At 47.3% G+C, this 26,936-nt stretch overlaps 1 protein-coding gene across 1 annotated transcript in view; it reads left to right on the top strand.

Moving 5' to 3' along the window:
- Nucleotides 1-2,153: 2,153 nt before the first annotated feature.
- The window catches only part of LOC141133842 (phospholipid scramblase 3-like), a 599,764-nt gene continuing 574,981 nt past the window's right edge, over nt 2,154-26,936 (top strand). The window contains exon 1 of the mRNA XM_073623417.1: nt 2,154-2,219. The gene's annotated coding sequence lies outside the window, so the exon portion shown is untranslated. The remainder of the gene's footprint in view (nt 2,220-26,936) is intronic.

Below are 26,936 nucleotides of genomic sequence, written 5' to 3'. Positions count from 1 at the left end.
TATCCATACCAGACCTGAAGGGCCTGGTATGGAATTTAGGAGGACTCCCACGTCATTTTTTTTTTTTAATTTTGGTTCGGGGTTCCCCTTTGGGGAATTCCCATGCCGTTTTTATCAATGAACTTCTATGTGTATTGTCGGCAATGCAATAGCCGCGGGTAGTTTTAAATGAGTTTTTTCCTTCAAAATGTCATTTTGCTGTCAGACTGTTCTAAACACAGGAAACATGCGCCCCTTTACAGGCACACTATAGACACCCCCCAGGTACGAAATTTAAAGGGATATTACACTTTTATTGATTGACTTTAAGCATTATTAAAATCACTGCTCCTGAAAAAACGGCCGTTTTTAAAACTTTTTTTTGCATTGATCCATGTCCCCTGGGGCAGGACCCAGGTCCCCAAACACTTTTTATGACAATAACTTGCATATTAGCCTTTAAAATTAGCACTTTTGATTTCTCCCATAGACTTTTAAAGGGTGTTCCGCAGCATTCGAATTTTCCGCGAACACCCCAAATTGTTCGCTGTTCGGTGAACTTGCGAACAGCCAATGTTCGAGTCGAACATGAGTTCGACTCGAACTTGAAGCTCATCCCTACTTCTAAGTCAGATGACAACATCCTGGGGGGGCACAGACTCATTCCAGAACATGATGGTAACATTTGCTGTGTCAGGTTTGGAGATGGGAATAAAGATGAAATTCCTCCAACCCTCTTTGTCCCACAAACCACTAAAACTGGCCCAGAACCGGTCTAAGTCAGACATGAGCTTAAAGCTGACATCATAACCTTGTCTGTCAGGGAGATTGATGACTGCCAATATGTCTGCAGGAGCAAACCCCATCTGATGACACAGCAACTCCCTTACTACAAACCTCCTATCAGGGAGTTCCCCTCTGGAACCCCTATGCTTCAATCTGACCACATTCCTTCTCTTAAAGGCCTGACCAGTAAAATTGTTACTGGTGGAAAAAGAAGGGTGGGTGCTGGGTGTCAGTGGTGTTTTGTTACAGGAAGTTGTAGTGATATATTTGTTACAATCAGGTGAATAGTTTCAGATTACATCATTCTCCTTCTTCCTACTATTTCACACACTTGACTCCAGCTCAGGAGAAGAGCGAGAGAGGAAGAGAGACAGCAGAGAGCGGAGGAGACTCCACCAGGTGACATCAGACCACAGAGGAGAGACAGCAGAGAGCGGAGGAGACTCCACCAGGAGACATCAGACCACAGAGGAGAGACAGCAGAGAGTGGAGGAGACTCCACCAGGAGACATCAGACCACAGAGGAGAGACAGCAGAGAGTGGAGGAGACTCCACCAGGAGACATCAGACCACAGAAGAGAGACAGCAGAGAGCGGAGGAGACTCCACCAGGAGACATCAGACCACAGAGGAGAGACAGCAGAGAGCGGAGGAGACTCCGCCAGGAGACATCAGACCACAGAGGAGAGACAGCAGAGAGCGGAGGAGACTCCGCCAGGAGACATCAGACCACAGAGGAGAGACAGCAGAGAGTGGAGAAGACTCCACCAGGAGACATCAGACCACAGAGGAGAGACAGCAGAGAGCGGAGGAGACTCCACCAGGAGACATCAGACCACAGAGGAGAGACAGCAGAGAGTGGAGGAGACTCCACCAGGAGACATCAGACCACAGAGGAGAGAAAACAGAGAGTGGAGGAGACTCCAACAGGAGACATCAGACCATAGAACAGAGACAGCTGAGAGCGGAGGAGAATCTGCCAGGAGACATCAGACCACAGAGGAGAGATAGCAGAGAGCGGAGGAGACTCCACCAGGAGACATCAGACCACAGAGGAGAGACAGCAGAGAGTGGAGGAGACTCCACCAGGAGACATCAGACCACGGAGGAGAGACAACAGAGAGCGGAGGAGACTCCACCAGGAGACATCAGACCACAGAGGAGAGACAGCAGAGAGCGGAGGAGACTCCACCAGGAGACATCAGACCACAGAGGAGAGACAGCAGAGAGTGGAGGAGACTCCACCAGGTGACATCAGACCACAGAGTAGAAACAGCAAAGAGCGGAGGAGAATCCACTAGGAGACATCAGACCACAGAGTAGAAACAGCAAAGAGCGGAGGAGAATCCACCAGGAGACATCAGACCACAGAGGAGAGACAGCAGAGAGCAGAGGAGACTCTACTAGGAGACATCAGAGAGCGTAGGGGAGAGGTCACCCCAGGACATCGGAGAGGTAGGACGGAGTGGATGTATAAACTGTTCTATATGTCAGGAGAACACAGAAGGGGTCAATGACTCCCATACTGGGGCACTTTGTGGGCTGAAATGTATTGTATTTTGTGGGTTTATCTATTAGATATATTTCAGTCTGCAGAATGTTTATGGCCAGCTTTAGGGATCCCAAACATTCCCCGAAAGATATAATTAAAAATTACTAAAAATAAAATCAATAAAAATATATTTTTTCAAAAATTTCAGGAGGTTCTAAATGATCCCAGCTTAAAGTGGACCTACTAATCCCTTATGGGAGCATGCAGCCTGGGTACAGCCCTCTTCCTGAACCATACCAAGCCCGTACAAGTCTTCAACATTGGGGGGATATCTTCCTAGGGAAAAGCAGCTTGTGCCCATGTTGATGAGGGAAAGGGCCTCTTCTCCACAACCCTGGCTTGGTGGTTGTGCTAAAGAGTGGGTGGCAGCACACCTACTCATTCACAAAAAAGTGAAAAGTAAATAAAAAATTCACGGAAATTCACCTTGTAACAAGTCCTTCATTACAAATTTTTATACCCCCCCCCCCCCCCGAAAATGTTCCACAATGTAAATCTACCATTAATTATATTGTCCAATAATGTAGATCTATGTCAAACACAATAAACGGCTAATACCAACCCACCAAAAAAAAAGCTGATGTGATCCACTCCGATGGCTGCTCGGCCTCAAATGATGGCTCCAGCGTATGACAACTGAGCATAAACACATGTAAATGGAGAAGAACTTGATCCGGGAAGTGCAACTTCATTCTTACTTCTCAAATGGATTTCTTCTAAGTTTAAATAAACCAAATACAGCTTTGGACTGAATACGAACCCATATATATGACAGCTTCCCCTGTCAATGGTTGTTAGGGAAGCAGCGGGTACCAGCACCTGTGGCTTTATTAGCAACCATGACATCACCTGGCCCAATTATTTACTGGCCAGGAATCCCCAGCCATGTAAACAAAGGGGCAGTTCTAGCATGACATTGACCACATGACCATATTTGGCTAATGACATTGACTTATTTGCTTTACGACCATGGCCAAAGTTGGTCAGTGACATCAGTGGGTATACCCCCACCTCTTTGTTTACATTCAGCACTGGTGGGAGGATATGTCATTCATGGCTTAGTCGCTGGGATTTTTTTTTGGCAAGCCGGTGGGTGTCATTCATAGTAATTGGTGAGAATCTACATCAGTTGGACAACATGACTGAGGATTGGTTTACAGGGGGGACATTGTTGGGGGTTCTTTTATTTATTTTAATAAAAGATTTGGCAGAAAGTGTGGCGTCATAATGTACACTGTTCATTTTTTTCTGAATGAATATGAGTGCTATGTACCCTTTACTCATTCACGTAGGGGGAATAATAAATTATTCTAACTCAAATCCTTCAAATCTCAATCATCTTCACTCTCTATTGGTGTGCCACAGAGTCCTGTCCCAGGGCTCCTTCTGTTCATATTCTATCTTCAACCTCTTGGTCTCTTTAACATCCACTTCCATTGCTATGCGGATAACACCCAGCTCTACCTGTCCACTATACCGACTACCACCCTTCCACCCAAATAACTTACCGATTGTTTACAGGAAATTAATTTCTCTTCTAACTTTATCAAACTAAACATTGATAAAACCGAGGTTTTCCTCATTGGCATGCAATCCACCCTGACAAAGCTTAACAGTTTTTCAGTGTAGCGGATGGTTGCTACTAGTTACTATCATCCATCATATCACCCTGCTGCCAGACTTCAATAATCACTCTCAGAGACAATGAACAGTCAATTTGCTTTGTTTTGTTTTTGTTTTTTTGGGGGATATAACTTGATTGGGGAAAGGGAATATGGGATGCCCATAGAATGGATAATTTGCCATCATGGTTAAGAATTGATTGAATTAACTGAATGCTGAAGAACTGATGTTCTCTAATGCCGTGTACACACGACCGGACTTTCCGGCAGAAAAGGTCCAACGGAATCATTCTGATCGTGTGTGGGCTTCATCTGATTTTTTCTTTCGAAAATTCTGACGGACCTAGAAATAGAACATGTTTTAAATCTTTCCGACAGAATCAATTCCTATCGGGAAAATTGTTTGTCTGTATGCTATTCCAACGGACCAAAAACGACGCAAGGGCAGCTATTGGCTACTTGCTATTGAACTTCCTTTTTCTAGTCCCGTCGTACGTCATCGCGTTCTAAATGATCGGACTTTGGTGTGATCGTGTATAGGCAAGTCAGTTTCAGCAGAACTCCGTCGAAAAAAATGTCAGAGTTCATTCTGACGGAAAAAAACGGTCGTGTGTATGCGGCATTACATTTACAGTCACTTCCCCTGCATAGACCCATGCAGACTGTTGCTCCTTCTCTGCACAAACTCCTGCAGACTGTCACTTCCAGGACTTCTCTCCTCCCGCACAAACTTCCACTGTAACATGTTAGTCTTTCCGCCCCATCATCTTCCTATTATACACCAGGGATCACTCTGAATAATCCTAGGTGCTGACTGAATTGCTGAACTTGTTAGTAGCCAAGGGGCCCTGCAGTACCCTTTCTTGTGGCCTAGTTGTTTAGCAGCTTGCATACGTTGGTGGACTACTGATCCCAACTAGCCTGACTTGCACATTCTGCACCCGCAGGCCGCATCGATTTGACACAAACCACTACAGTCTCTCCTCTGGTCTTGCACCCAGCTCCCCTGGCATGCCTCCTCCAGAAATCCATTGTGGCTCATTCACCGACCTTCTCCTGCCCTGGGTCCATGGTGAAAAACTTAACCAGGCATGCGTTCCGATCGGCTTCTTTAGCCCCTCTGTTTCAGGACATCTCTTCCATGACCGTATATTGGTAAGGCTCCTTCCCAGCTTCCCAGGCTCCTCCGCTGAGGCGCGCAACCCCTCCCCCAGGTGGGGATGGGCCTCCTGCTTGCAATCTAGCACTCCATTCTTTACTTCTCCCAGCCGTCACTTCCCCTCCAGTGGGCTGGACCTGAGCTTATGCAGGAGGCCTGCCCCCTGCCAATACCAATTGGGGATTGGTCAGGGCTCCCCACATGAGCTCCCTGTCACTCCAGATCCCAGCCCTGCCCCTCTTCCAGAACATTCTCCCTGGAAGCAGGGGAAGCGCCCAAGAACTGAAGCACTGGTGGTCACACCCACTGCTACACTAAACACTCCCTGCCCCCCAGATCAAAAACAAACAGGCCTAGCATGCAGCATAGGCCTGCCTAAATTTACATGCCTGACAGCTATCACAAAAATTCTCACTTCTAGCACCTACCCAAGGTAGAGGGTACTACATCAGTTAATATTGATAACTCCACAATCTTTCCCTCCCCTGAGGTAAAGAGTCTGGGTGTCATCCTCAACAGTACACTATTCTTCCAATCCCACATCAGTAATGTCACTCGGTCAGCATATTTCCATTTACACAATGGCCTCCGTCCATTCCTCACACCCAACAGCACTGCTGTTCTCATTCACAACCTGGTCACTTCCTGCATAGATTATTGTAATTCCATTCTTTTTGGTTTTCCTCTCAAGTCTCTCCATAAACTACAACTTGTTCAGAACTCTTCTGCTCATATCATAAATAGAACGCCCTCCTCTGGTCACATCACTGCTGTCCTTCAGCACCTCCACTGACCTTTAAGGTCATTCAAAACCTCGTTCCTCCAGGGCCGTCTTTAATACTGATTGGACCCTGGGCAAAAATTTCTCCCCTATGCAATTTCCATTCACCACCTGCTTTGAGACATACAATAAATAGAATTAAAATCAGTTTACTGTATCAGATCAGGCAGCAATTGTGATTGGTTGCCAGCGGTTACAGCATATAATTACTGCTTACTGACTGGTTGCTAGAGGTTACAACACACTTTACGGCTCACTGATTAGTTGCTAGAGGTTACAGCAAATTATTTCTGCTTGTTAATTGGTTGAGATTACTGTACAGTAATACTGCTCACTGACTGGTTGCTAGAGGTTACAGCACATCATCTCCTCACTGCAGAGGGGCATGATATACATATGAATGCCGCCTTTATTTACATATCAATGCTGCCAGGCCGCAGCCATTTACTTATGAATGCCGGTTATTTGCATGTAAACACAGGGTCTGTATGTGAGTCATCTGTACACAACAATAGGGCAGAGCTGGGCAGCATTAGCACCAGCACTTCGCAATGAGATATCGGGACACAGCACAGGACTAAATCTTCAAGGGACAAGGGAATTTAAACTGGGATAATTGGCAAGTATGAGGCAGCTGCTTTGGGCACCACAACAATGATAGGGCCCAGGGCAGCTGCCCCTTTTGCCCTGCCTTAAAGACGGCCCTGCGTTCCTCCATACCTTCCTGAACTTTTGCATAGCAACAGACTCTCCCATACTCTCAGGTCTTCTTCCATCCATCTCAATGTTCCATCCACCTGCCTGACCACTATGAGATTAAAAACTTTAGCCGCTCTGCCCCTCCACTTTGGAACATCCAACCACCTGACATCCACAATATTGACTTCCCATCCATCTTCAAATCACGTCTCAAAACTCATCTCTTTACACTCACATATTCTGTCTAACTTTATTGATTTATTATTGTAATTTAATGGTTATGTAGTTTATACCTTTTTGTTGCTCTGTTGCTATCCTTGTAAGGTGACCTTGGGTGTTCTGAGAGGCGACTATAAACAAAATGTATTATTATTATTATCTGGGGGCCCCCTTATTGTTAACCGCTTAAGGACCACCCCGTGTACATATACTGTGGCAAGGTGGCCCTTTAGCGCAAAATCACATACCTGTACATGATTCTCTTCTTCAGGCTCTGGGGCGTGCGCACGTGAACCACCCAGGGCTGCTGTTAGAAATCACGGGCCCCATACAGCCTACCTGACAGAGGCCCCCCCCCCCCGGCCAGAAGTGACTGAGGATATAGATTTTATCAGTCCCTTTCTTTGAATGAATTGGAAGCCCTCTGAAGCTTCTTGCTCATTCACAAACTGAAGCATAGTAAACCATTTACTATATTTTGGTGAAGAATGGACACATGAGTGATTGGTACCGATCACTCACTGTGTTCATTCAGGAAAAGAAGAGGCTAATTAATTTTATATTTACTGGCCGCTTCCCCCACTCTCCATCTTGAAATATCCCCCTGGGTGCCTGCAGCAGCTTCTGGCAGGAGAGGAGAGAAGGGAAGCCAGCTCACTGCGGGGGGAAAGGGGCACACAGGGGGGCCCAGACAGCAGATGAAATGGGCACATGTGCTAGAACCAATCCTCTGTAGTGCAGCCGGAGTGTTGTAGGGAAAGGCAGTAGTGGTTTGATATCTGCAATAAAACTGCACAGCTAGTCCTCTTTTTTTTTTTTGTATGTTCATGGCAGGAGAGGCTTTGACTCACCTGTCTCCCCTGACTGCATGTCCCTGATGTACAGCTACGTGATCTGGCACAGAGCGGCCGCCCTGATGCAGTAAATGTAAATGGGGTGGCTGCTATGTTCAAAGAATTTCACATTTTAAATGTTCCCCCAAAAACATTACTGAAATCACTGATCCCCACCAAATGGAATAAAAAATGTTTTTTTTTTTGCTTTTGTAAAAAACCCCCAGACAGTGCCCAGACCCCTCCCCCCCTCCCCCTGTCATTTGTTTTACAGACCATTGGCTATTAGTTCAAAAAATGGTCAGAATGTTTTTTGTTTTGTGTTTTACCATTTGGCTCCCATTGGGGTTCAGATTCTACACTTGAATTTCAGTCATGTTTAGTGAACCCCGCTTAAACCGAACCCGAGTACATTCATCCCATCCCTACACAGGACCCCCGTATATATGAGGAATGAGGAAACCAATCACCTCCGTTTATGAGGAAATGTTTATTTACAGATGGAGGAGATTGGTGATATAGGAAGGTATGGATGAGATTGGTGTTATAGGAAGGTATGGAGGAGATTGGTGTTATAGGAAGGTATGGAGGAGATTGGTGTTATAGGAAGGTATGGAGGAGATTGGTGTTATAGGAAGGTATGAAGGAGATTGGTGTTATAGGAAGGTATGGAGGGTGTTATAGGAAGGTATGGGGGGATTGGTGTTATAGGAAGGTATGGAGGAGATTGGTATTATAGGAAGGTATGGAGGAGATTGGTGTTATAGGAAGGTATGGAGGAGATTGGTGTTATAGGAAGGTATAGAGGAGATTGGTGTTATAGAAAGGTATGGAGGAGATTGGTGTTATAGGAAGGTATGGAGGAGATTGGTGTTATAGGAAGGTATGGGGGGATTGGTGTTATAGGAAGGTATGGAGGAGATTGGTATTATAGGAAGGTATGGAGGAGATCGGTGTTATAGGAAGGTATGGAGGAGATTGGTGTTATAGGAAGGTATGGAGGAGATTGGTGTTATAGGAAGGTATGGAGGAGATTGGTGGTAAAGGAAGGTATGGAGGAGATTGGTGGTAAGGGAAGGTATGGAGGAGATTGGTGGTATAGGAAGGTATGGAGGGGATTGGTGTTATAGGAAGGTATGGAGGGGATTGGTGTTATAGGAAGGTATGGAGGAGATTGGTGTTATAGGAAGGTATGGAAGAGATTGGTGTTATAGGAGGGTATGGAGGAGATTGGTGTTATAGGAAGGTATGGAGGAGATTGGTGTTATATGAAGGTATGGAGTAGATTGGTGTTATAGGAAGGTATGGAGGAGATTGGTGGTAAAGGAAGGTATGGAGGCGATTGGTGGTAAAGGAGGGTATGGAGGAGATTAGTGTTATAGGAAGGTATAGAGGAGATTGGTGGTAAAGAAAGGTATAGAGGAGATTGGTGTTATAGGAAGGTATGGAGGAGATTGGTGTTATAGGAAGGTATGGAGGAGATTGGTGTTATAGGAAGGTATGGAGGAGATTGGTGGTAAAGGAAGGTATGGAGGAGATTGGTGGTAAGGGAAGGTATGGAGGAGATTGGTGGTATAGGAAGGTATGGAGGAGATTGGTGTTATAGGAAGGTATGGAGGAGATTGGTGTTATAGGAAGGTATGGAGGAGATTGGTGTTATAGGAAGGTATGGAGGAGATTGGTGTTATAGGAAGGTATGGAGGAGATTGGTGGTAAAGGAAGGTATGGAGGAGATTGGTGGTAAGGGAAGGTATGGAGGAGATTGGTGGTATAGGAAGGTATGGAGGGGATTGGTGTTATAGGAAGGTATGGAGGGGATTGGTGTTATAGGAAGGTATGGAGGAGATTGGTGTTATAGGAAGGTATGGAAGAGATTGGTGTTATAGGAGGGTATGGAGGAGATTGGTGTTATAGGAAGGTATGGAGGAGATTGGTGTTATAAGAAGGTATGGAGTAGATTGGTGTTATAGGAAGGTATGGAGGAGATTGGTGGTAAAGGAAGGTATGGAGGCGATTGGTGGTAAAGGAGGGTATGGAGGAGATTAGTGTTATAGGAAGGTATAGAGGAGATTGGTGGTAAAGAAAGGTATAGAGGAGATTGGTGTTATAGGAAGGTATGGAGGAGATTGGTGTTATAGGAAGGTATGGAGGAGATTGGTGTTATAGGAAGGTATGGAGGAGATTGGTGTTATAGGAAGGTATGGAGGAGATTGGTGTTATAGGAAGGTATGGAGGAGATTGGTGTTATAGGAAGGTATGGAGGAGATTGGTGTTATAGGAAGGTATGGAGGAGATTGGTGTTATAGGAAGATATGGAGGAGATTGGTGTCATAGGAAGGTATGGAGGAGGTTGGTGTTATAGGAAGGTATGGAGGAGATTGGTGTTATAGGAATGTTACTTTGTATCTCTCTATGTACCATCTGATCAATGTTTATAAACAATGTTACTTTGTAACAATTTCCTGTCTGATCAATGTTTTCAATGTTTATAAACAATGTTACTTTGTATCTCTATCTCCTGTCTGATCAATGTTTATAAACAATGTTACCCTGTATCTATATCCCCTGTTTGATCAATGTTTATAAACAATGTTACTCTATCTCCCATCTGATCAATGTTTATAAACAATGTTACTGTATTTCTCTCTATCCCCTGTCTGATCAATGTTTATAAACAATGTTACTTTGTATCTCTCTATCTTCTGTCTATTCAATGTTTGGGGTCCCAGGAGGAGGGGATAGCCCTGAAGCTGGTAGGTAGGTGGGGAAAGCAGGGGTTGGCACTCTCCGGTTATGTAAAAGTATTTGGGCGTCTCCTCAGTTCTCCATATTACTTTTATATAAAAGCCCAGAACCTGTATAATAAAATCATCTCATAGCCGCTCCTCTCACCTGGAGATTGTGGTGATCGGGTCACTCTTTGGATGTGCCAGACACGCCCAAAGAGACAAATTACTTCTCTAGAACTTTTCCTCCTGATTTTTACATCTTTACACACTGAGCAAAATTATAAACGCAACACTTTTGTGTTTGTCCCTATTTATCATGGGCTGAACTCAAATATCTACAACTTTTTCTATGTACACAAAAGGCCTATTTCTCTCAAATATTGTTCACAACTCTGTCTAAGGCCCCTTTCACACTTATACGACTTGTCCCACGATTTTGTACTGCAAAATCGTATGACAAGTCATTCTCCATGATTTTCAATGACTACCATTCATATTGGCACGACTTTAAGTCCTGCCGACTTGAAAGTAGTCCCTGCACTACTTTGGTCCAACTTCTATGCGAGTTGTGCTCCATAGACCTCAATGTTAAACCCTTAAGTAGCATGCAAATCGTGCCTGAATAATATAGACACGATTTCAGTACGAATTTGTAAGCACAAGCCTGGCTCGCTGATCGGGAAAGGAAAACTTTTTTCCTTTCGCGATGAGCGACAGGCAGTGTTGACAGCTGTCTGGTATGAATCCTGAGGGGGAACGCCGTGCCAAGTTTTAAATGAAAAAAATGACGTGGGATCCCCCCCACGTGCATACCAGGCCCTTAGGTCTGGTATGGATCTAAGGGGAACCCCCTACGCCAAAAAACTGGCGTGGGGTCCACCCCCAAAATCCATACCAGACCCTTATCCGAGCATGCAGCCCGGCCGGTCAGGAATGGGGGTGGGGACGAGCGAGCGCCCCCCCCCCCCTTCTGGACCGTACCAGGCCGCATGCCCTCAACAGGGGGGGTGGGTGCTTTGGGGCATGGGGGCACCCTGCGGGGCCCCCCCACCCCAAAGCACCTTGTCCCCATGTTGATGAGGACAAGGACCTCTTCCCGACAACCCTGGCCGCTGGTTGTCGGGGTCTGCGGGCGGGGGGCTTATCAGAATCTGGGAGCCCCCTTTAATAAGGAGGCCCCCAGATCCGGGCCCCCACCCTATGTGAATGAGTATGGGGTACATGGTACCCCTACCCATTCACCTAGGGAAAAAAGTGTCAATAAAAAACACAGTACACAGGTTTTTAAAGTAATTTATTAGGCAGCTCCGGGGTCTTCTTCCGACTTCGGGGGTCCTCTTCTGATTTTGGGGGTCTTCTTCTGACTTCGGGGGTCCTCTTCTGACTTCGGGGGTCCTCTTCCGACTTTGGGGGTCTCTCCAGCGTCTCCTCCCGGTGTCCTGATCTTCTGCCGGCTCCTCTGCTATCTTCTGCAGTTCAATTGCTAGCGGTGGCCCGGACTTTTGCCTTCTGCCTTCTTCTTTTCTTCCAGAGATGTTGACACGATGCTCTCTCCAGCTGGAATGGTCTCTGAACGCTCCGCAATGGACTTATATAGGCGGTGACCCCGCCCCCTTATGAGGTCACTGTCCCGGGGCATGCTGGGACTGTGCCGTCATAAGGGGGCGTGGTCATAACCCGGTGACCCCGCCTCCTAAAATGTCACAGTCCCAGCATGCCCAGGGACTGTGATGGCATAAGGGGGCGGGGTCACCGCCTATATAAGTCCGTTGCGGAGCGTTCAGAGACCATTTCAGCTGGAGAGAGCGTTGTGTCAACATCTCTGGAAGAGAAGAGGGAAGAAGACGATCCAGAAGTCCAGACCACCGCTGGCAAAAGAGCGGCAGAAGATAGCGGTGGAGCCGGCAGAAGATGCGGACACCGGGAGAAGACGCCGGAGAGACCCCCGAAGTCGGAAGAGGACCCCCAAAGTCAGAAGAAGACCCCCAAAGTCAGAAGAAGACCCCGGAGCTGCCTAATAAATTACTTTAAAACCTGTGTAGTGTTTATTATTGACACTTTTTTACCTAGGTGAATGGGTAGGGGTACCATGTACCCCATACTCATTCACATAGGGTGGGGGCTGGGATCTGGGGGCCCCCTTATTAAAGGGGGCTCCCGGATTCCGATAAGCCCCCGCCCGCAGACCCCGACAACCAACAGCCAGGGTTGTCGGGAAGAGGCCCTTGTCCTCATCAACATGGGGACAAGGTGCTTTGGGGTGGGGGGGCCGCAGGGCGCCCCCCCATGCCCCAAAGCATCCACCCCCATGTTGAGGGCATGCGGCCTGGTATGGTCCAGGAGGAGGGAGGGGCGCTCGCTCATCCCCACACCCATTTCTGACCGGCCAGGCTGCGTTCTCGGATAAGGGTCTGGTATGGATTTTGGGGGGACCCCCACGCCAATTTTTCTGAGTAGGGGGTTCCCCTTACAATCCATACCAGACCCAAGGGCCTGGTATGCCCCTGGGGTGGAACCCACGCCAGTTTTTTTATTTAAAACTTGGCGTGGAGTTTCCCCTTATGATTCATACCAACTACTGTATGTTTTCATTTGTTAATGCCAAAAATGTGGCAAAGTCGTACAAAGTAGTACTGCTCCCAAATCGCGGTAAAATCGCGGCAAATCACGGTAAAATCACGACAAAATTGCGGCCGCGAAATCGCTGTAAAATCGCGCGACTTTGAAGTCGTATAAGTGTGAAAGGGGCCTAAATCTGTGTTAGTGAGCACTTCTCCTTTGACGAGATGATCCATCCACCTCACAGGTGTGGCATATCAAGATGCCGATTAGACAGCATGATTATTGCGCAGGTGTGCCTTAGGCTGGCCACAATAAAAGGCCACTCTAAAATGTGCAGTTTTACTGTATTGGGGAGTTGGCTGGGTTTGAAAACCAGTCAGTATCTGGTGTGACCACCATTTGCCTCATGCAGTGCAGCACATCTCCTTGGCATAGAGTTGATCAGGTTGATTAGGCCACTCTAAAATGTGCAGTTTTATCACACAGCACAATGCCACAGATGTTGCAAGTTTTGAGGGAGCGTGCAATTGGCATGCCGACTGCAGAAATGTCCACCAGAGCTGTTGCCCTTGAATTGAATGTTCATTTCTCTACCATAAGCCGTCTCCAAAGGCGTTTCAGAGAATTTGGCAGTACATCCAACCGGCCTCACAACCGCAGACCACGTGTAACCACAACAAGGCCAGGACTTCCACATCCAGCATCTTCACCTCCAAGATCGTCTAAGACCAGCCATCTGGACAGCTGCTGCAACAATCGGTTTGCATAACCAAAGCATTTCTGCACAAACTGTCAGAAACTGTCTCAGGGAAGCTCATCTGCATGCTCGTCGTCCTCATCGGGTTCTCCACCTCATTGCAGTTTATCGCCGTAATCGACTTGAGTGGGCAAATGCTCACATTGGATGGCATCTGGCACTTTGTAGAGGTGTTCTCTTCACGGATGAATCCTGGTTTTCTCTGTACAGGGCAGATGGCAGACAGCATGTATGGCATTGTGTGGGTGAGCGGTTTGCTGATGTCAAAGTTGTGTATGGAGTGGCCCATGGTGGTGGGGTTATGGTATGGGCAGGCGTATCCTATGGACAATGAACACAGGTGCATTTTATTGATGGCATTTTGAATGCATAGAGATACCGTGATGAGATCCTGAGGCCCATTGTTGTGCCATTCATCCATGACCATCACCTCATGTTGCAGCATGATAATGCACAGCCCCATGGTGCAAGGATCTGTACACAATTCCTGGAAGCTGAAAACATCCTTGTTCTTGCATGGCCAGCATACTCACCGAACATGTCACCCATTGAGCATGTTTGGGATGCTCTGGATCGGCGTATACGACAGCGTCTTCCAGTTTCTGCCAATATCCAGCAACTTCACACAGCCATTGAAGAGGAATGGACCAACATTCCACAGGCCACAATCAACAACCTGATCAACTCTATGCCAAGGAGATGTGCTGCACTGCATGAAGCAAATGGTGGTCACACCAGATACTGACTGGTTTTCGAACCCCCTCGACCCCCCCAATACAGTAAAACTGCACATTTTAGAGTGGCCTTTTATTGTGACCAACCTAAGGCACACCTGTGCAATAATCATGCTGTCTAATCAGCATCTTGATATGCCAAACCTGTGAGATGGATGGATTATCTCGACAAAGGAGAGGTGCTCACTAACACAGATTTAGAAAGATTTGTGAACAATTTTTGAAAGAAATAGGCCTTTTGTTAAGATAGAAATAGTCGGAGATCTTTGAGTTCAGCTCATGATAAATAGGAGCATACACAAAAGTGTTGTGTTTATAATTTTGCTCAGTGTATAATATCAATTTTATATTGTAGAATGACTTTGTAGAAGGTGTGAGAACACATCGTTGTTTCCCATCCTTGGAAAGTCTTGGTGTACAATGTGTGAGGATAGTTAGTCTCTATAATCTGCAGCCCCGGTTATTGTCACCGGTCACATGATCAGTGTTGTGATAAATGTTGTGAAATAAAGGATTGTACAATGGAAAAAGAAGGTAGAATGTAATCTTTCAGAAAGATCTACTCAACCTTGGATCTTTTTTTATGGAGTGTAATTTTTAGTGCAGTTTATTACAGATAGCTTACATGTCCAACAGGATATACACAGAAAATGATAGTAGTAATAATAATAGTAATAATACTACTATTACTGCTACTAATAACAACAATACTAATAACAACATGCGAGTCCCTTCAGATCCCTAGACTCTTGCTCTGTTCTTCCCTTGATTCACCCCTTTTCCTTCATTTACTAAGATGTGGAGGAAGCTGATTGGTTGACCAGATCTTACACTGTTCATTGGATACCACCTATCTCTTTCAGAATGCTTAAGGTCCACATCTGCAAATTGCAGATCATATAATTTAATGTCAAATGTAGGATTTACTCCCCTCTTAGCCATTGCCGGAAACATTTTTTTTTTAACACTTAAGGGAAAAAAGACCAAAAGGCCCCCCTTCCCCCTTTTACTTAGTAACTTTTCTCTTCTAAATAAACTTTCAGAACATTTCACCATGAGCAGAGGTTGTTGGTTTCCTTAGCTCTCATTTACATGAGGGTCCTGAGTAGGGGTGGGTGAAGCGTGCCCCGGTTTGGTTCAAGGTGGGATCAACAAACATGGCTAAAGTTCATGTGCCAAATCCAAACCCCCTTAAAGTGACTGTAAAGTCTCATTTTTTTCAATTAAAATAATAAACAATTTTTTACTTACCTGCTCTGTTGCAGTGGATTTGCACAGAGCAGCCCCAATCCTCCTCTTCTCGGGTCCCACGGGTCCCATGTGGAAGGCAATGTCTTGGCCTCGTTGGACAGGGCGGTCAGCGGTAAGGTGCATATTACCGCTGACTCATGGTCCAGCAGGCATGGACAGGGACATTACCTTTCTTTCATGGTGCACTCTGTATCCCTGCTGGAAGCTGGGAAGGATGCAGGACAGGGTGCAGTATTGTTGGAGCTTGTTCTGCCACCATACCATACCAAAATGCTGGTAGTGGTGATTCTGCCACACCTCTCTTCTCCACCCCCTCTTCTTCTTCTTCCTCTATGGCCTCTTCCTGTGCAGATTTGTCCTCGGAACCAGCGATGCTTTGTAGGCGTTCTAGGGGCTACGCAAGCACTCAGGCAAAAAGATGCCATGCGGTGCTTGAGTTGGTCTGCTTAGGGGACAGGAGCCACACTGGGGCAGAGATTCTGTCAGCTCTGCAGGGGCAGGCAAAAGGTGGTTGACGCCACGCCAGCTTCAGCCAGGAATGGTGGTTTGCGAAAATGCCACCAACCTCCTCTCCGTCCTCTGACAGGGACACTTGACACTTGTTTGGCTCACGTCCTTAATTTGGTGGTGCAGCGGTTCTTGTGCAGGTGCCCGGGCTTACAGGATCTCCTGAGGCAGGCCAGTAAAGTCTGTGGGTATTTCCGCAGGCATAAAATGCCAGTGCTCGGCTGGCTGACCTTCAAAAGGAATGCAACCTGCCCAAGAACTGCCTCATCTGTGACATGCCCACCAGGTGGAACTCAACGTTGGCAATGCTGCAGTGGCTGCACACGCAGCAGAGGGCCATCAATGAGTACCTGTGAGAGTATGGAACCAGGACAGGGTCAGGGGAGCTTGGCTTTTTTTTGCCACGCCAGTGGCTAATGATCAAGGATGCATGCACTGTCCTGTCACCATTTGAGGAGGCCACGAAGATGGTGAGCAGTGACACTGCATTCATCAGTGATACTGTCCCTCTTGTCTTCCTGTTGGAGCACACACTGCGTGGAATAATGGACAGGGCACTTGAGGCAGAACAGAGGGAGGAAGAGGAGGACGTCCTTACCTCTTAAGGCCTCCTTTATCCAGACAGTATTCTTGCATGCCCACCTATCACACAGGAAGAGGAGGAGGATTGTGTCAGCATGGAGGTGGAGCCTGGCACTCAGCATCAGCAGCAGTCAAGGGATCGTTTTCAGCCCCCAGAAACTCATGGACTTGTACGTGGCTGGGAGGAGGTGGTTGCGGATCATGTTGTCCTTAGTGACCCAGAGGACTCCGGACCGAATGTCTCAGCAAATCTACACTGCATGGCCTCCCTGATACTGCAAAGCCTGCGAAACGACCACGTTACAAGGGTAAGGTTGCGGAAGTTATCTAGCCTTCGCAGAGGGAGCAGAGGATGAAACTTCTTTGGGGGGGCCAATGATTTGCTTGTTAGCTGTCATTATATTGGCACCACATCCCGTAAAGTTTAACAGTAAGGCAAGGGAAGAAATGGGATTTTTAGGGTGCAAAGCATAACACAATAAGTTATATCAAAAATATTTATTTTTAAGGTAAAAACATGACAGAATAAATATCCATCAACATGAAGAACAGTTACAGTTTACAGAAGGTGCCGCTTGACAAAATCTCAACATGTTTCACCACGAATAGTAACTTCCTCAGGGCCACTTGGCTGCATTACATTTTCTTGTCATTTAATTTAGATTCAACTCAGAGATTTCTCTCACTTCGGATCTGCAGATTCTGATGGGGGGATCTTTGAGTATACTGGCCATTGCTGATGTGGATGTTCACTCAGATTGATTAAGCCCATTGGTCAGGTACTTATATGACAATTTCTAACTGATTGTTTGGTCATTGATGTCCCTGGAAACTTACCTTTATTGAATTTTTTTCTTTTTCCCTTTTTATACCTCCCCCTTAGGTGCCTTTACTGCCTATCCTGACAATAATTATTAGGTGTTCACCTCCTTCACCTCCCTCTATGGTACACCAAATGATCCATCTGTGGGGTTCCATTTTTTGACCATTTCTTGCCTCTATGCTAGCCTTCATACAATTTTGACCAATCCATCTATATACAGGTAATTTTAATCAAGCTGTCTTATCATTATGGCTTTGATCTGAACTTGGTGTCTCTAATATGTATAATTAATTAAAATTAACTTTTGTGAAATATTTTTTGCTTCATTGTAAATTGTTGTATTGTTTTTCTATTTTTCCAATAGACAGTGCTCGACAAATTTAAATTCTCCTGAGTAGGGATGAGCAGAACAACCCCCTGATTCAGTTTGCACCAGAACTTGCGAACAGGCAAAAAATGTGTTTGAACACGCGAACACCGTTAAAGTCTATGGGACACGAACATGAATGATCAAAAGTGCTAATTTTAAGGGTTAATATGCAAGTTATTGTCATAAAAAGTGTTTGGGGACCTGGGTCCTGCCCCAGGGGACATGTATCAATGCAAAAAGAATTTTTAAAAATGGCCGTTTTTTCTGGAGCAGTGATTTTAATAATGCTTAAAGTGAAACAATAAAAGTGTAATATTCCTTTAAATTTCTTACCTGGGGGGGGGTGTCTATAGTATGCCTGTAAAGGGGTGCATGTTTCCCATGTTTAGAACAGTCTGACAGCAAAATGACATTTCAAAGGAAAAAAAGTCATTTAAAACTACTCACGGCTATTAATGAATTGTCAGTCCAGCAATACACATAAAAGTTCATTGATAAAAACTGCATGGGATTTCCCACAGGGGAACCCCGAACCAAAATTTTTTTAAAAAATGGCGTGGGGGTCCCCCTCAAAATCCATACTAGACCCTTCAGGTCTGGTATGGATTTTAAGGGGAACCCCGCGCCAAAATTTAAAAAAAAATTGCGTGGGGTCCCCCCAAAAATCCATACCAGACCCTTATCCGAGCACGCAACCCGGCAGGCCGCAGGAAAAGAGGGGGAACGAGAGAGAGCCCCCCCTCCTGAACTGTACCAGGCCACATGCCCTCAACATTGGGAGGGTGCTTTGAGGTAGCCCCCAAAACCTTGTCCTCATGTTGATGGGGAGAAGGGCCTCATCCCCAGAACCCTTGGCCGGTGGTTGTGGGGGTCTAAGGGCTGGGGGGCTTATCGGAATCTGGAAGCCCCCCTTTAACAAGGGGACCCCCAGATCCCGCGCCCCTGTGTGAATTGGTAATGGGGTACAAATCTACCCCTACCATTTCACAAAAAAAGTCTCAAAAAGGTTAAAAAACACAGGAGACGTTTTTTGACAAGTCCTTTTCTTAATTTCTTCTTCTTTCGGCTACTTCTTCCATCTTCTTTCTTCTGGTGTTCTTTCGGTGTTCTTCTTCTTTCTCCATCTTCTTCATCTTCTTCTTCTCTATCTTTTTCTTCCTCTGCTCTTCTCGTCCCGCATCTAACTCCAGGCTTCTTCTCTGCTCCGTCCGCACGATCCGTCTCAGTGGGAGTCTTCAGCCGTGTGACGCTTTGCTTCTTCTGACATTTCTTATTTAATGGAGGGCGGGGCCACCCGGTGACCCCGCCCTCCTCTGACGCACGGGGAATTCTGGGGACTTCCCTGTGGTTTTCCCTGTGTTGTCAGAGGGGGCCCATTACCAATTCACACAGGGGGGCTGGGATCTGGGGGCCCCCTTGTTAAAGGGGGCTTCCAGATTCCGATAAGCTCCCCACCTGCAGACCCCCACAGCCATCAGCCAAGGGTTGTGGGGATGAGGCCCTTCTCCCCATCAACATGGGGACAAGGTGCTTTGGGGGCTACCTCAAAGCACCCCCCCCAATTTTGAGGGCATGTGGCCTGGTACAGAGCGCTCTCTCGTCCCCCCTCTTTTCCTGTGGCCTGCCAGGTTGCGTGCTCGAATAAGGGTCGGATAAGGGTCTGGTATGGATTTTTGGGGGATCCCACACCATTTTTTAAAAAAAATTTGGCGCGGGGTTCCCCTTAAAATCCATATCAGACCTGAAGGGACTGGTATGGAATTTAGGGGGACCCCATGCCATTTTTTTTTTTAATTTTGGTTCGGGGTTCCCCTACGGGGGAATCCCATGCCATTTTTATCAATTAATTCTTATGTGTATTGTCGGACCGACAATTCATTATAGCCGCGAGTAGTTTTAAATGACTTTTTTTCCTTTGAAATGTCATTTTGCTGTCAGACTGTTCTAAACACGGGAAACATGCACCCCTTTACAGGCATACTATAGACAACCCCCCAGGTACGAAATTTAAAGGGATATTACACTTTTATTGTTTCACTTTAAGCATTATTAAAATCACTGCTCCCGAAAAAACGGCCGTTTAATACTAGGGATGAGCCGAACACCCCCCGGTTCGGTTCGCACCAGAACCCGCGAACGGACCGAAAGTTCGCACGAACGTTAGAACCCCATTGACGTCTATGGGACTCGAACGTTCGAAATCAAAAGTGCTCATTTTAAAGGCTAATTTGCATGGTATTGTCCTAAAAAGGGTTTGGGGACCCGGGTCCTACCCCAGGGGACATGTATCAATGCAAAAAAAACTTTTAAAAACGGCCGTTTTTTCGGGAGCAGTGATTTTAATGATGCTTAAAGTAAAAAAAAAAAAGTGAAATATTCCTTTAAATATCGTACCTGGGGGGTGTCTATAGTATGCCTGTAAAGTGACGCGTGTTTCCCATGTTTAGAACAGTCCCTGCACCAAATGTCATTTTTAAAGGAAAAAATCTCATTTAAAACTGCTTGCGGGTTTAATGTCATGTCGGGTCATGGCAATATGGATGAAAATCAGTGAGACAAACGGCATGGGTACCCCCCAGTCCATTACCAGTCCCTTTGGGTCTTGTATGGATATTAAGGGGAACCCCGCACCCAAATTAAAATAAGGAAAGGTGTGGGGCCACCAGGCCCTATATACTCTGAACAGCAGTATACAGGCGGTGCAAACAAGACAGGGACTGTAGGTTTGTTGTTAAGTAGAATCTGTTTGTAATTTTGAACATTTTTAACGTGTTTAGCTCCAGCCAAAAAATCTTTTCTAAGCTTTTTGGAAAACATAGGGAAGGGTTATCACCCCTGTGACATTTGTTTTGCTGTCTTTCCTCCTCTTCAGAAGATTTCACCTCACTTTTTTGTCCCAATGAAAAATGTTTTTTGAAAATTTGGGTTTTTTTGTGGAACAAGGATTGGAAAGCATCAGTGGAAAGGAGAACTTGTTTTCCCATATTAACTCTTACAGGAGAGAATTTCCCTTCCTAGGGGTAGATTTCATCTCACTTCCTGTTGTCTCCTTCCGTTTGCAAGTAGGAGTCGTTTGTAAGTTAGATGTTTGAAAGTAGGGTCCTGCCCTATATACTCAGCAGAAATTTGGGCCTTAGGTGTTGCTGTGGCCACAACACTGTAAGCCCTCACAGGGCCCTGCTGTGAAATATTAGATCAAGAATTGTAATTACATGCCCCTGTTGAACAGGAGCTGAAAAATTAGGCCTTAGGCACTGGTGCTGGTGCCACAACACTGCAACCCCTCACAGACACTCTAGTTGGAACGCAGGAACGAGCCCTGCTGCAAATTATTGCTTCAAAAATTGTAATTACACGCCCCTGTTAGACAGGGGCAGAAAAATTGGGCCTTAGGCACTGGTGCTGGTGCCACAACACTGCAACCCCTCACAGACACTCTAGTTGGAACGCAGGAACGAGCCCTGCTGCAAATTATTGCTTCAAAAATTGTAATTACACGCCCCTGTTAGACAGGGGCAGAAAAATTGGGCCTTAGGCACTGGTGCTGGTGCCACAACACTGCAACCCCTCACAGACACTCTAGTTGGAACGCAGGAACGAGCCCTGCTGCAAAGTATTGCATCAAAAATTGTAATTACACGCCCCTGTTAGACAGGGGCAGAAAAATTGGGCCTTAGGCACTGGTGCTGGTGCCACAACACTGCAACAAGCTATCAGCGTGATGATTGAGGAGGAAGAGGATAATTACTCAGGGATAGTCACTCAGCATCAGCATAGGCAGTCTTTGAAGGGATCTGAGATTTCAAAAAAAATTATTCGGTTACATCAGCATCAGGTGCTTGGTAGCTGGTGGTGATCCAAGACTCATTCATTTTTATGAAGGTCAGCCGATCGACCGAGTCGGTGGACAGACGCACCCTGTGATCGGTTACCACGCCTCCAGCAGCACTGAATGTGCGTTCCGAAAGAACGCTGGATGCAGGACAGGCCAGTAGCTCAATTGCATACTGTGCAAGCTCTGGCCAGTGATCCATCCTCAAGACCCAGTAACCCAGAGGATTTTCGGTGGGAAAGGTGTCCAAGTCTGATCTTGCCCCTAGGTATTCCTGCACCATGTAAAACAGACGCTGGCGATGGTTGCTGGAACCGATCATACCTTGGGGCTGCGGACCAAAAAATTGTCTGAACGCATCGGTCAGACGGCCACCTTCTCCACCGCTCCTTCTTTGACTGACCGAAGCCTCAGCAACACGTTGTCCAGAAACAGGAGTTTGTAACCTCCCAGTCTCTGGGAACGCGTTGCACAGACCTTTCTGCAAGGCCTCCCGAAGATGTTTCATCCTCTGCTCCCTCTGCGATGGCAAGATAAGGTCCGCAACCTTACCCTTGTAACGTGGATCAAGGAGGGTTGCCAGCCAGTATTGGTCCTTCTCCTTGATACCACGAATACGAGGATCCTTACGCAGGCTTTGCAGGATCAGGGAGGCCATGCAGCGTAGGTTTGCTGAGGCATTCGGTCCGGAGTCCTCTGGGTCACTAAGAACGACATGGTCCGCAGCCACCTCCTCCCAGCCACGTACAAGTCCATGTGTTTCTTGGGACTGATCCCTTAAAGACTGCTGCTGATGCTGAGTGCCAGGCTCCACCTCCATACTGACACAATCTTCCTCCTCCTCCTCTTCCTCCTCGTCCTCTTCCTGTGTGATCGGCGGGCACGCAGGAACACTGTCTGGATAAAGGGGGCCTTGAGAGCTAAGGAAGTCCTCCTCTTCCTGCCTCTGTTCTGCCTCAAGTGCCCTGTCCATTATTCCACGCAGCGTGTGCTCCAACAGGTGGACAAGGGGGACAGTGTCACTGATGCATGCACTGTCACTGCTCACCATCCTCGTGGCCTCCTCGAATGGTGACAGGACAGTGCATGCATCCCTGATCATGGCCCACTGGCGTGGGGAAAAAAAACCAAGCTCCCCTGACCCTGTCCTGGTGCCATAGTCGCACAGGTACTCATTTATGGCCCTCTGCTGCGTGTGCAGCCGCTGCAGCATGGCCAACGTTGAGTTCCACCTGGTGGGCATGTCACAGATTAGGCGGTTCTTGGGCAGGTTAAACTCCTTTTGGAGGTCCGTCAGCCGAGCACTGGCATTATATGACCGGCGGAAATGCACACAGACTTTCCTGGCCTGCCTCAGGACATCCTGTAAGCCCGGGTACCTGCCCAAGAACCGCTGCACCACCAAGTTAAGGACGTGAGCCAAACAGGGCACATGGGTCATTTGTCCCTGTCGGAGGGCAGAGAGGAGGTTGGTGCCATTGTCGCAAACCACCATTCCTGCCTTAAGTTGGCGTGGCGTCAACCACCTCTGAACCTGCCCCTGCAGAGCTGACAGAACCTCTGCCCCAGTGTGGCTCCTGTCCCCCAAGCACACCAGCTCAAGCACCGCATGGCATCTTTTGGCCTGCGTACTTGCGTAGCCCCTTGAACGCCTACGGAGCACCGCTGGTTCCGAGGAAGAGGCCATGGAGGAAGAAGAAGAGGAGGGGGTGGAGGAGAGAGGTGTGTCACAATCAGCATTTTGGAGGCGTGGTGGCGGAACAACCTCCAACACTACTGCACCTTGTCCTGCATCCTTCCCAGCTGCCAGCAGAGTCACCCAATGCGCCGTGAAACTTAGGTAACGTCCCTGTCCATGCCTGCTGGACCATGAGTCAGCGGTAATATGCACCTTACCGCTGACCGCCCTGTCCAGCGAGGCATGGACATTGCCTTCCACATGCCGGTAGAGAGCCGGAATCGCCTTCCGTGAGAAAAAGTGGCGTTTGGGTACCTGCCACTGAGGAACCGCACATTCCACAAACTCACGGAAGGGGGCAGAGTCTACCAACTGAAAAGGCAGCAGTTGAAGTGCTAGCAATTTTGCCAAGCTAGCATTCAACCGCTGGGCATGTGGATGGCTGGGAGCAAACTTCTTTCGGCGGTGCAGCAGCTGGGGCAGGGAAATTTGCCTGGTACAATCTGACGTCGGTGTACCAAAAGCAGATTGCCCACAAGTACTTGGCTGTGACACACCTAATTCTACACCTTCATTCCTCTCACTGCAGGTCTCAGAGAGGACTGAAGGTCTAGTGGGGTTGGAAATCTCAGCTGATGAGGAGCAAGGAGAGATCCTCTTTGTTCTTTGGTGTGGGTCTTTTAGATACGCTTGCCAACGAACTGCATGGCAGGTCAACATATGTCTGGTCAAGCATGTGGTACCCAAGCGGGAGATATTTTGGCCACGCGAGATACGCTTGAGACATATGTTGCAAATAGCAGCGGTGCGATCTGATGCACTCGTCTCAAAAAAGGCCCACACCAAAGAACTTTTTGAATAACGCGCAGAGACTGCAGCGCCCTGCACATGTGGAGCTTTGGGGTGTGATGCAGTCAATGTGCTGCCCTTAGGCTGGCCCCTGGAGGGCATCCTGCCTCGTTGGTGATGTGCTGCCGCCTCCTCCTCCTCCTCCTCCTCCTCCTCCTCCTCCTCCTCCTCCTCTCTCCTATCAGGCACCCACGTTGAGTCAGTGACCTCATCATCCCCTCCCTCCTCATCACTGGAGCAAACCTGGCAGTATGCTGCAGCAGGGGGAGCATGACTGCCAGATTGCTGTCCTTCTTGGGCACCCCCTCTGTCCGCGCTCATGTTACTGCCTTCATCGAGCTCAGTATCGTCATCAGAGCCTTCCAAACGCTGGGCATCCTCCTGGAGCATGTACCCAACACTGTGGTCAAACAGTTCGAGGGAATCCTCATGAGGACATGGTGGAGCTAGGGAAGGAGTCACTGATGACATTGAGCTGAGGGAAGAGGCCGCTGCTTTGCCAGACAAAGCACCCTGGGCATGGGTGAGAGAGGATGAGGAGGATGAGGACGGCTTGGTCATCCACTCGACCAAGTCTTCCGCATGTTGCGGCTCAACATGGCCAGCTGCCGAAAAAAAGGCCAAGCGTGTCCCATGGCCACGTGCTGATGAGGATGCACCGTCTCCACGACCAGCACTAGACACAGAGCCTGCTTGCCCTCTCTTATTGGCTTGTGACTGTCTGCCTCTCCTTCTTGGCCTTCCAGACATACTAATGGCCTGTAGCTGCACTAAGCTGGGATAGAACACCTGTAATTTTCTTCAAGTAGCTTTATATACTGTAACCAGACAAGCCTGCCTGTCATTAGGAAGATAACAGGAACGGATCTAGCTGTACACTGTGAGCAGGACGCACTGTACTAAATGTAAATAGTCTAGCTGCCTGACCGTGGTACTAATAGGATCAAATAGAACACCTGTAATTTTCTTCAGGTAGCTTTATATACTGTAACCAGACAAGCCTGCCTGTCAGTAGGAAGATAACAGGAACGGATCTAGCTGTACACTGTGAGCAGGACGCACTGTACTAAATGTAAATAGTCTAGCTGCCTGACCGTGGTACTAATAGGATCAAATAGAACACCTGTAATTTTCTTCAGGTAGCTTTATATACTGTAACCAGACAAGCCTGCCTGTCAGTAGGAAGATAACAGGAACGGATCTAGCTGTACACTGTGAGCAGGACGCACTGTACTAAATGTAAATAGTCTAGCTGCCTGACCGTGGTACTAATAGGATCAAATAGAACACCTGTAATTTTCTTCAGGTAGCTTTATATACTGTAACCAGACAAGCCTGCCTGTCAGTAGGAAGATAACAGGAACGGATCTAGCTGAACACTGTGAGCAGGACGCACTGTACTAAATGTAAATAGTCTAGCTGCCTGACCGTGGTACTAATAGGATCAAATAGAACACCTGTAATTTTCTTCAGGTAGCTTTATATACTGTAACCAGACAAGCCTGCCGGTCAGTAGGAATTTAACAGGAACGGATCTAGCTGAACACTGTGAGCAGGACGCACTGCATTAAATGTAAATAGTCTAGATAGAAGATAACAGGAACAGATCTAGCTAAACTGAATACAGTGTATATATATATATGCAACACCTGGGATGCATATATATACACAATACACTGTAAGTGCAGCTAACTGACTGACTGTTCTGCCTAATCTATCTAACTCAAATCAAATGACACTGTCTCTCTCTCTCTCTATCTCTCAGCACACCGGAACACACACTACACAGGGCCGCCGTGCAGGCGGCCTTATATAGTGTGGGGTGTGTACTAAATCCCCTGAGCCATAATTGGCCAAAGCCACCCTGGCTTTGGCCAATTACAGCTCTCTCTACTGACAGCGCTGTGATTGGCCAAGCATGCGGGTCATAGTGCATGCTTGGCCAATCATCAGCCAGCAATGCACTGCGATGCCGCAGTGAATTATGGGCCGTGACGCGCCACACGAATTTAGCGCGAACGGCCCATAACGTTCGCAATTCGGCGAACGATCGAACAGCCGATGTTCGAGTCGAACATGGGTTCGACTCGAACACGAAGCTCATCCCTATTTAATACCATATAAGCCTTTAAAATTAGCACTTTTGATTTCTCCCATAGACTTTTAAAGGGTGTTCAGCAGCTTTCGAATTTGCCGCGAACACCCCAAATTGTTCGCTGTTCGGCGAACTGGCGAACAGCCGATGTTCGAGTCGAACATGAGTTCGACTCGAACTCCAAGATCATCCCTAGTGGAGGGTATGAGAGTGGGCAGTATGTACAGGAGAGGAGTGTGAATGGTATGATAGTGGGCAGTATGTACAGGAGAGGAGTGTGGGGGTATGACAGAGGGTACTAAGTACCAGAGAGGAGTGTGGAGGGTATGAGAGTGGGCAGTATGCCCCAGGAAAGCCATAATGAATTCCCCGTGCGTCAGAGGGGGGCGGGGTCAGCCGGGAACATCACGGTGTGGCCCTGCCCTCAGTTATAAAAGAGCTGTCAAAGCCAAGATGCGTCATACGGCGGGAGCCTCCTATAGAGGCGGGTCGGTCGTGTTTTTTTTTTCCTTTTTTGGTCCGTCAGCAGAGCAAGAGA

Source organism: Aquarana catesbeiana, linkage group LG03 (assembly GCF_042186555.1).
Source record: "Aquarana catesbeiana isolate 2022-GZ linkage group LG03, ASM4218655v1, whole genome shotgun sequence".
NCBI classification, from domain to species: domain Eukaryota; kingdom Metazoa; phylum Chordata; class Amphibia; order Anura; family Ranidae; genus Aquarana; species Aquarana catesbeiana.
This window is presented reverse-complemented; position numbering and strand designations above follow the sequence as displayed.